The 9879-nt window shown below is 37.7% G+C and overlaps 1 protein-coding gene across 3 annotated transcripts in view; it reads left to right on the top strand.

Annotated features, from left to right (window-relative positions):
* Positions 1–9879, top strand: part of LOC110109581 — a 68130-nt gene that overhangs the window by 35861 nt on the left and 22390 nt on the right. The gene's annotated exons all lie outside the window — the stretch shown is intronic.

The raw sequence follows: 9879 nt of genomic DNA, 5'->3' as shown, positions 1-9879 counted from the left end.
CATTGATTCAATATTTTTCCATTAGAAGCTTTGTGAGGTTAATAGAAACCTCTTTTGTGAAAACATTTCCAAAGAAACAATTTTTGAGTAAAACACTAATTTCCAAAAATTCATATTTTCACAAAAACATCTCACATTATGGTTTAAAAACTTCCCCTAACCCTTCCCTAAACTTTTCTCAAAGGAACCTTAAAGAAAACTCAAGTTTTCCTAAAACCCTAATTTCATTTCTTAGGGAAAACTCAAGGGAGAGGAAGAAAAACTCTTGCAAAACACATACCTTAACATTCCCTTGGATTTCCCTATGCTTTCCTCCAAGATTGGCCGCCGGAATCCACCGTCGGAGCCACCTGTCGTTGCTCCTACCCGCGCCCTTTCCCTCTTCTCCGCTCGGTTCAGTCGCAAGTAGCAAATGGGGACCGAAATATTTCGGTCCCCTAATAAGAGTGGGGTTCTCATTATGTAAGCACAATGACCTCAAAGCCCTTAAACACCCTCTCTATTCAAAAAGCATTAAGGGTAAAAATATCATTTAGAACTTTTCGGAAATTTTAACTCCTAAAATACTTAAAATCTGATATGGGTTTTATACATCAAAACGATCAGAATTTTACGCTCTATTTTCTAAAATTATTCCCGTCCGGTCCCCTAATAAGGGTGGGGTTCTCATAATGTAAGCACAATGACCTCAAAGCCCTCACTTAAACACCCTCTCTATTCAAAAAGCATTAAGGGTAAAAATATCATTTAGAACTTTCCGGAAATTTTAACTCCTAAAATACTTAAAAATCTGATATGGGTTTTATACATCAAAACGATCAGAATTTTGCGCTCTATTTTCTAAAATTATTCCCGTCGAAATCCGACAACCTTGAATTTTCCACTTAAAACTCGTCATGGTGCTTTGAAAAGCGTGCGAAGCCTAAAATGGCATTTTGCAGGTTTTACAATCCTCCCTCCCTTATAAAAATTTCGTCCTCGAAATTTAAGACAAGCTTAAGAAACAATACCTTAGTCAAATATGTGAGGGTAGCTCTCCCTCATCTCTGATTCCTTCTCCTAAGTAGCATTTTTCTCAGATCCATGCTTCCACATAACTTTAACATAAGGAATCTCTCTGCTTCGAAGCTGCTTACATCATAATCTATGATCTTCTCAGGCTCATCTACAAAAGACAAATATGGTTGGATATCTATTGCTTCAGTACTGATCTTCTGGGCTTCATCTAATATGTATTTCCTCAAGGAAGAGATGTTGAATACATTATGTACTCCACTCATGTGAGATGGAAAAACCAATCTGTAGGCCACACTGCCAATTCTCTCTGAAATTTCAAAAGGGCCAACATACCTTGGTCTCAGTTTCCCAATCTTGCCAAATCTATTCACGCCTTTTATATGACTAACATTGAGAAATACAAACTCTCCAACATCAAACTCAACAGATCTATGTTTGGCATCATAGTACTTCTTCTGTCTATCTTGCACAGCCTTCAATCTGTCACGAATCAGTCTTATCTTTTCAGTAGCATCATCTACTAAATTAGCTCCAATGATCTTTCTTTCTCCTGCTTCAGCCTAACATAAAGGAGTTCGACACCTCCTTACATACAAAGCTTCATAAGGTGCCATACCTATACTTGCTTGGAAACTATTATTATAAGCAAATTCAATAAGTGGGATTTGTGTCTCCCATTTGCCACCAAAATCAAGTACACATAATCTGAGTAAATCCTCTAAAGTCTGAATAGTCCTCTCTGATTGACCATCTGTTTGAGGATGAAAGGATGTACTGAAAGTAAGTCTAGTGTCCATTGCTTCTTGAACCTTCCTCCACAACCTAGAGGTAAATCTTCCATCTCTATCTGATACTATCGATCTTGGTACACCATGAAGTCTAACAATCTCATTAACATAAACACTTGCCAACTTCTCAACAGCATCAGATTGCTTGATAGGTAAAAAGTGTCCCGACTTGGTCAACCTATCAATTATCACCCATATAACATCATGACCAGTTCTAGATCTAGGCAATCCAACTACAAAATCCATGGCTATGTCTTCCCATTTCCATTCCGGTATGGGTAAAGGCTGCAACAAACCTCCTGGCTTTTGATGTTCTACCTTTAACCATTTGGCAAACTGTACACTTAGCCACCATTTCTGCTAAACTTCTCTTCATCCCTGGCCACCAAAAATATTCCTTCAAATCTTAGTACATCTTGTTACTACCTGGGTGAATGGTATAACTTGAATAGTGAGCTTCTTGAAGAATGTCCTTCCTCAAATATCCAACATCTGAGATGCAAATTCTGCCTCTATACCGTAGTAGCTCATCCTCATCAAGCTCAAACTCCTCCACGTGACCAACCTTCACTAAATTTAGGACTTTCTCAAATTCTGCATCTTGTGGCAAAGCTTCCCTTATCTATCCTTCAATGTTGACTGAATGATCATCTGATTCAAAGCCACAAACTCTGCATTATTGGGCTGGACTATAGAAATCTCTAGCTTTCCAAATCTCTTACCAACTCATGTTGTTGTGTAATCATCCAACTGGCACTAGAAGTCTTCCTGCTTAAGGCATCTGCTACTACATTTGTCTTTCCTGGATGATATTGGATATCCAAATCATAGTCCTTGATAAGCTCCAACCATCTCCTCTGTCTCAAATTTAACTCTTTCTGTGTGAAGATGTATTTTAAACTTTGGTGATCAGTAAATACTTCACACTTAACCCCATACAAGTAATGTCTCCATATCTTCAGGGAAAAAACCACTGCAGCTAATTCCAAATCATGGGTTGGATAGTTTCTTTCATGATTTTTCAGTTACCTTGAAGCATAGGCAATGACCCTTCCATTCTGCATCAATACACAACCCAACCCTTTAAGAGAGGCATCACTATAAAGTTGAAATCCATCCGTCCCTGAAGGAATAGTGAGCACTGGAGTAGTCATCAGACACTGTTTCAACCTTTGAAAAGCCTCTTCACATTGATCTGTCCATACAAACTTCACTGCCTTTTTGGTCAATCTAGATAATGGCATAGCTATTCGAGAAATTCCCTCAACAAATCTTTTGTAGTAACCAGCTAAACCCAAAAAGCTCCTGATCTCCGTCACAATAGTGGGCAGTGGCCAATCTGTTATAGCTTATACATTGTGCTGATCCACAGAGATCTCTCCATTGCTAATCACATGCCCCAAAAAGTTCACTCTTCAGCCAAAACTCACATTTGGAGAACTTAGCATACAATTCATTTCCTTTCAATGCATTTAACACCATCCTCAAGTGATTTGCACGAATCTGTTCATTTTGGGAATACACCAATATATCATCGATGAACACTATCACAAATAGATCCATAAATAGCTTGAAGATTCTGTTCATGAGATCCATAAATACTGCAGGGGCATTTGTAAGTCCAAATGGCATCACTACAAATTCATAATGCCCATATCTAGTGTTGAATGTTGTCTTTGTTATGTCCTCTTCTCAGATCTTAAGCTGATAGTATCCTGATCTCAAGTCTATCTTGGAAAACACAGAGGCACCCTCCAACTGATCAAACAAATCATCAATTCTCAGAAGAGGATATTTATTCTTTATGGTCAGCATGTTCAATTCTCTGTAGTCTATGCAAAGCCCTAAACTTCCATCCTTCTTTTTCACAAAAAGCACAAGAGCACCCAATGGAGAAGTGCTAGGCCTGATGAATCCTTTATTAAGCAACTCTTCCAGTTGATCTTTCAGTTCCTTCAACTCTTTTATCGCCATCCGATAAGGGGCTTTAGCAACAGGTTCCGCTCCACTAACCAGCTCAATGGTAAAATCAATCTTCCTGCTTGGAGGCAAGCCAGAAAAATCATCTGCGAACACTTCTGATACTCTTGCACAATAGGTATCTCTTCTAATCTCCTATCTTCTTTCTTCTCCTCCTTAACATAAGCTAGAAAGCTTTCATAACCCTTCCTCAACAATTTGTATGCCATAAAGGAAGAGACTATCATGGAAGTTATGCCTCTTTCCCCTAAAAATTTAAATTCTTTCTCCCATGGCATACAAAATTTAAGTTCTTTCTTATTACAGTCTTTAGTCACAAAGTGGCAAGACAACCAATCCATACCTAGCTAGGATCACATCAAATTCTGTTAAGGGCAATAACATAAGATCTGCACTCAAATTTCTATCACCTACAATCAACTTCACATGACACCCCTTGTTGGTTTCCAACTGACTCTCATTGGGCATCAAGACTGATAAAGGTTTGAGCATAATTGAAGAAGACAAAACAACAGACTTAACAAACTCCTCCGAAATGAAAGAATGTGATGCTCCCGTATCAAACAACACCTTAACAGGCTTGTTACATACAAAGATTGTTCTTAAATACCATGTATGTAACATAACATAAAGCTCATCTTACTCATAAATCATAAAGGAATTCATTGACATTAAATAAAGTCCATACCTGTGATAACATCGGGAGAGTCTTTTGCTTTTTGTGGGGATAGACCATAAACCCTCGGCTGAACAGGTTGTCGAGCTTGGCCTTGACTTGGAGTTGATGCAGCAGACTCCACCATCCTAGGCCTTCCAACTGTCCTCTGAGGAGCACTACCTGTTCTGGCCTCTGGAGTAGACTTCTGTCCCAAGATAGGACAAGACTTTGCCATGTGCCCTGGCTGATGGCACCAGAAACAGGTATTTGTTTTAGAAAGGCACTCTCCCCTATGAGCCCTCCCACACTTATTGCACATAACAGAATGAGTGCTGCTCTCTGAAGTGTTGGGCTTGGGCTTCTTCCAATTAGGCCTTCCAGAATGAAAAGATTGGGCAGGTCTTGATCTATCTTCAATCTTCCTCTTCTGAAAGTCCCTCCTCCTCTGAGTACTCTGAAAATCCAGCTCAATCTTTCGTGCTCTCTCAACTAAAATAAAGTAATCTTCAATACCCAAAGGAACCAATGGCTGTCTAATGCTATCCCTCAAGCCACAAAGGAAGCGGTGGCATTTCTCTTTTACATTAAGAATTAGATGAGAGGCATACCTAGAAAGCATCGTGAATTCAGCCTCATACTCTGTAATGGTCCTGTCACCCTGCATCAGTCTATTAAATGTCTTTCATTGACCTCCTAGCAGTCACTGGTACATACCAATCTCTAAACACCTTGACAAACTCCTCCCATGTTATTTGGCTGCTAGGTCTCCCATCAAAAGTTTCTTCAAACTGACTTCTCCACCATCTTTCTGCTTCCCCATTGAAAGCATATGCAGCTAAGGCAACCATAGCATTCCCTCCAAAATCTTCTCATCCTTCATTAACCAATCCTCCGCCTCTATAGCTTCACCTCCCACAAATGATGGGGGCTTCATATCTTGGAATAACTTTAAATTCGAGTCCATCACAGTGCTTCCACTGCCTCATGCTTGAGTTTGAGTATTCTTTATCATCTGTGTCATAGCCGCTATCATTTGAGTGAAAGATTCCAAAGTAGCATTAATGCTACTGCCTTAAGGCTCTACTACTGATGGCAATTCCCTCCTGACCTCTCCAGTGTTGCCATTAGTGTCATCAGGTTCAGGTTCCTCAGCTCTGAGACATAAATTAACAAAGCAATCTAAGCAATAAATAGCACAAGCACCTTATACCTACTTTAACCTATACGATCCTCCTATCAGCTCTTTCATAAAAATCAATAACCTCAAATCCCTTTGCTCTGATACCACTCTTTTCATGACCCGGCCCAGTTAGCTCGCAAGTGCGTGGCGGGAACAGAGGTCGGACGGGAAAAAAAGATAAGTTACCATAGCATAACATTAAATCATCAAACATAAATTAACATCTTTACTATAAAAATGAAAAAGCCACTATTGCAAATCCAACTAAGTTTTCATTTCTCATTCATCTTCAAAAGAAACATATACATAGATAGTTCTTCCATAAGAGAGGATCCAAAATAAATCTAACTCTCTCAAAAAACTACAAACAACCATCTATCAACAAAAAAATAACAAAACTCAAAATAACCTGCCGCCCGTCGTCTCCCTACGATGGTAAGTACGCGGTGGTTGGTCTGCCATCTATCCTTTCCTAGATCCTCCTGAAAAGTGTTCCCACAATGAGGGTGAGTCATAACTCAATAGGTGCGAATGGAATTCAAATTAATTTAGAGCCAATAAAAGGAAACTATAACATACTTTAGTATTTTAACAAAAGAATCATTAACAAATACCAACTTTTGCTCAAAGAGATGCATACCTTTTCCTCAACCTTCAAGTTCTTATTCCTTTCATAATATTTCCATTTTTCCTTTAACATTTTGCCTCACATGATAGTCTCAAATGCATATAACATGAATATGAAATGTTCATAATAGTATAATATGTAAATATAACATCCGTCTCGGGAGTATTACTTGTACTGATCAGGTACATAAAATTTGGTCATTTCCTTTACGATTGGTTCATAGGAATCATACTTTACCATGGCTCATAAGAGCCTCCTTTACCATGTTATACTCCCGCGTCAACATGCACATACACTTATTACTTATATAACCATAAGAGATGCTTTATGTAAACCATTCATAAACTAACCAAGTGTATGTTTCCTTAGAGATACGCATGCTTGCTATGTCTATGTGTACTTTTGCATGTAAAGAAGAAAGACATGTATAGTAAGAGTAGAGAAATGAGCATGGGATCCATACATGAATCGTACATTTGCATAAAGAGAACCTTTGCGTTTGCTTCAAGTGTCCATGAACTTTCAAGGGAACATGAGCCATAAGAGTTTCATAATGAGCATAAAAGAATTTGTCATTTCTATGTAATTGCAATGAAAGAAGAGTTGTCTAAATTTATAAGAAAGTCTATTCCACCTACCTCAATCCGTGCACCTCTTTCTTTGTCCGATCAAATTCTTCCCCTCCACACGGTTATTATCTAAAAGAGACATACAAAGAAAAGCATAACTAATCCCTATACAATATTCTAAACCCTAATTCTAAAGTAATAAAAGGGTTCTTTCTAATGTCATGTTTATGTTCCAATTCAAATCCTCCACACCAATTCGTGATATCTCTCAAACACATTCTCTTTCAATTAGGATTTAGTCAAAATTCATAGGTTTTAGGCATGCTTCACCTCTCCCTACACTCAAAACATAATTAAAATAAAATCAATTTTCGGAATTTATTAAATCAAAAATTAAAAAATATTGTTTTTCAAGCAAAAACCATGTATTAGCCTCTAAAATCCTCCCAACAACCAATAAAAATCATAGAGATAAAAAATTCCTTAATTAGAGAAAAACCCTAAATTTCTAAACTCAAAACTTTTGTCATTCATTTAATATTTTTCCATTAGAAGCTTTCTTAGGTTAATAGAAACCTCTTTTGTGAAAACATTTCCAAAGAAACAATTTTTGAGTAAAACACTAATTTCCAAAAATTCATATTTTCACAAAAACATCTCACATTATGGTTTAAAACTTCCCCTAACCCTTCCCTAAACTTTTCTCAAAGGAACCTTAAAGAAAACTCAAGTTTTCCTAAAACCCTAATTTCATTTCTTAGGGAAAACTCAAGGGAAAGGTAGAAAAACTCTTGCAAAACACATACCTTAACCTTCCCTTGTATTTCCCTACGCTTTTCTACAAGATTGGCCGCCGGAATCCACCGTCGGAGCCACCCGTCGCCGCTCCTACCCGCGCCCTTTCCCTCTTCTCCGCTCGGTTCGGTCGCAAGCAGCAAATGTGGACCGAAATATTTCGGTCCCCTAATAAGGCTGGGGTTCTCATAATGTAAGCACAATGACCTCAAAGCCCTCACTTAAACACCCTCTCTATTCAAAAAGCATTAAAGGTAAAAATGTCATTTAGAACTTTTCGAAAATTTTAACTCCTAAAATACTTAAAATCCGATATGGGTTCTATACATCAAAACGATCAGAATTTTGCGCTCTATTTTCTAAAATTATTCCCGTCGAAATCCGACAACCTCGAATTTTTTACTTAAAACTCGTCGCGGCACTTTGAAAAGCGTGCGAAGCCTAAAATGGCATTTGCGGGTTTTCCAGAGACATGAAAATTTATTTTACTATAATACATAGTAACTGAAAGAGTATATTACTTAACGGTATGAATTTTAGCGGTATCATGAACTTTGAGCATATTTGCTTCATCTTGCGATGTGTCCCAAACTATCTTTGCTTGTGATTATGAGCATTCATGTTCCATTGATTTTTTGAGTCATTATATTCTATATCCATTACAAGATTGAGATCATTGTTTCTTGGTATGAGGCAAATAAGATGGCCTAGCTTTCTCTTTTCCTTGAGAAAAGTTCTTAAAATTTAGGACCAAACAAGATAATTTTTTCCGTTAATATGCATGAAGGTTGTGGTTTTGATACTCATCCATTATCCAGATCCATTTGGCTGATAAAAAACCTATGATACACAATAGATTTTCCCTATTTTTTTTGGTCTCTAGATGTTAGTAGAAGTGGACTGGTTGTTGACGGGTCCTGCAGTGGAGATTGCAGCTGATGAAGTTGCTACAAGCCTGAAGGAAGGTGCACTGCTAGCGTCTGCTGTTGTAGTCCTTCTATGAAGGAGACTGTTGTGAAGTCTGCTGTTGTCTTCTGAAAAAATTGGGAAAGGGAGTTGCCTAAGAATTAAAGAAATAGGGATAGATGATTTGAATTCTTGTATATTTCATTGAGAACCTTACACCCTTATATAGCAAGACTTTCATATTAGGTAATTCCTCCTTTTGAATGTAGCTAATTACTTCACAATTTCTCTAGGTTAGAATATATTAATTATTAATAAAATTTATAGACGTGCCTATGAAAATATGGAAGGGAATTGCTACAACTTGCAAGGTCCAATGATTAATTCCTGGATCGGGATTCTCAGGTTGTTCACCACCAGAATCAGGTCTCGGATAGCCGTGCTGGGTCCACCAAGAATGATAATAATGAAATTGAAATTATATTTAAGGGAAAATTTTGGGAAGAAGCAGCTTATATGGGACATTTAAAGATTCGAGCAATTTTTTAAAAAAATTTTAGAAACAGCAAATGCGCTCGATCGGGTGGCGCATTCTTTGAATGCGCCTAAAAGGTTCGCGCATTCCTGAATGCGGTGTATAGTTCAGCGCATTCTGCGGAATGCGGTTAACTGAACCGCGCATTCCGCCCGATTTGGTGTCAATAGATGGGTTTTTTTGGATTTCAGTGGAGGCACCGGTGTGGAATTAAAGGCGGGATTAATAACTGGTGTTTGGATGCTGGGGAAGTTGAGCAAATTTTTTTTATAAATACCGTTCACAGCTGAATGGAATGCATCCCAAAATTTCGCCTTAATTTTTTCTCTGCGCCTTCTCCTGCTTTCGTGCTCATCTGAGAGGTGAGTGAAGTGTTTTTTTTTTTCATATTATTTCTGGTTAAAGCAGTCTTGTGAAGTTGTAAATTTTGTATGTATTTATTTTAAAAGGAATTTGTATTATTATGACGTTTTGTTAGATATAGTTTCCTTGGTAAATTTTTAAACTAAGTACCATTTAAAATTTAATTAAGCGATTAACCAACGAAAAAAAAAATTTAAACTCGACTTTTGGCGCTCGTTCACCGGGCGACTTACTTCTTTAGGATAAGTCACCCGTTAAACGGGCGACTTAGCTCTTTTATAGCTCAACCGACCGTTATTTACTTCAGACCGTTATTTCTTGAAGTAACGGGATTATGTAGTTGTCGTAAGTCGCCCGTTGAACGGGCGACTTACGCTTGTTAATACAAAAAAAAAAATTGCAACTAAATAGGATTATGATCAATTACTATATATTCTGTTTTATAAATAAAAGTTGGCTT

This window comes from Dendrobium catenatum, unplaced genomic scaffold, assembly GCF_001605985.2.
Source record: "Dendrobium catenatum unplaced genomic scaffold, ASM160598v2 fragScaff_scaffold_817, whole genome shotgun sequence".
NCBI classification, from domain to species: Eukaryota; Viridiplantae; Streptophyta; class Magnoliopsida; order Asparagales; family Orchidaceae; genus Dendrobium; species Dendrobium catenatum.
This window is presented reverse-complemented; position numbering and strand designations above follow the sequence as displayed.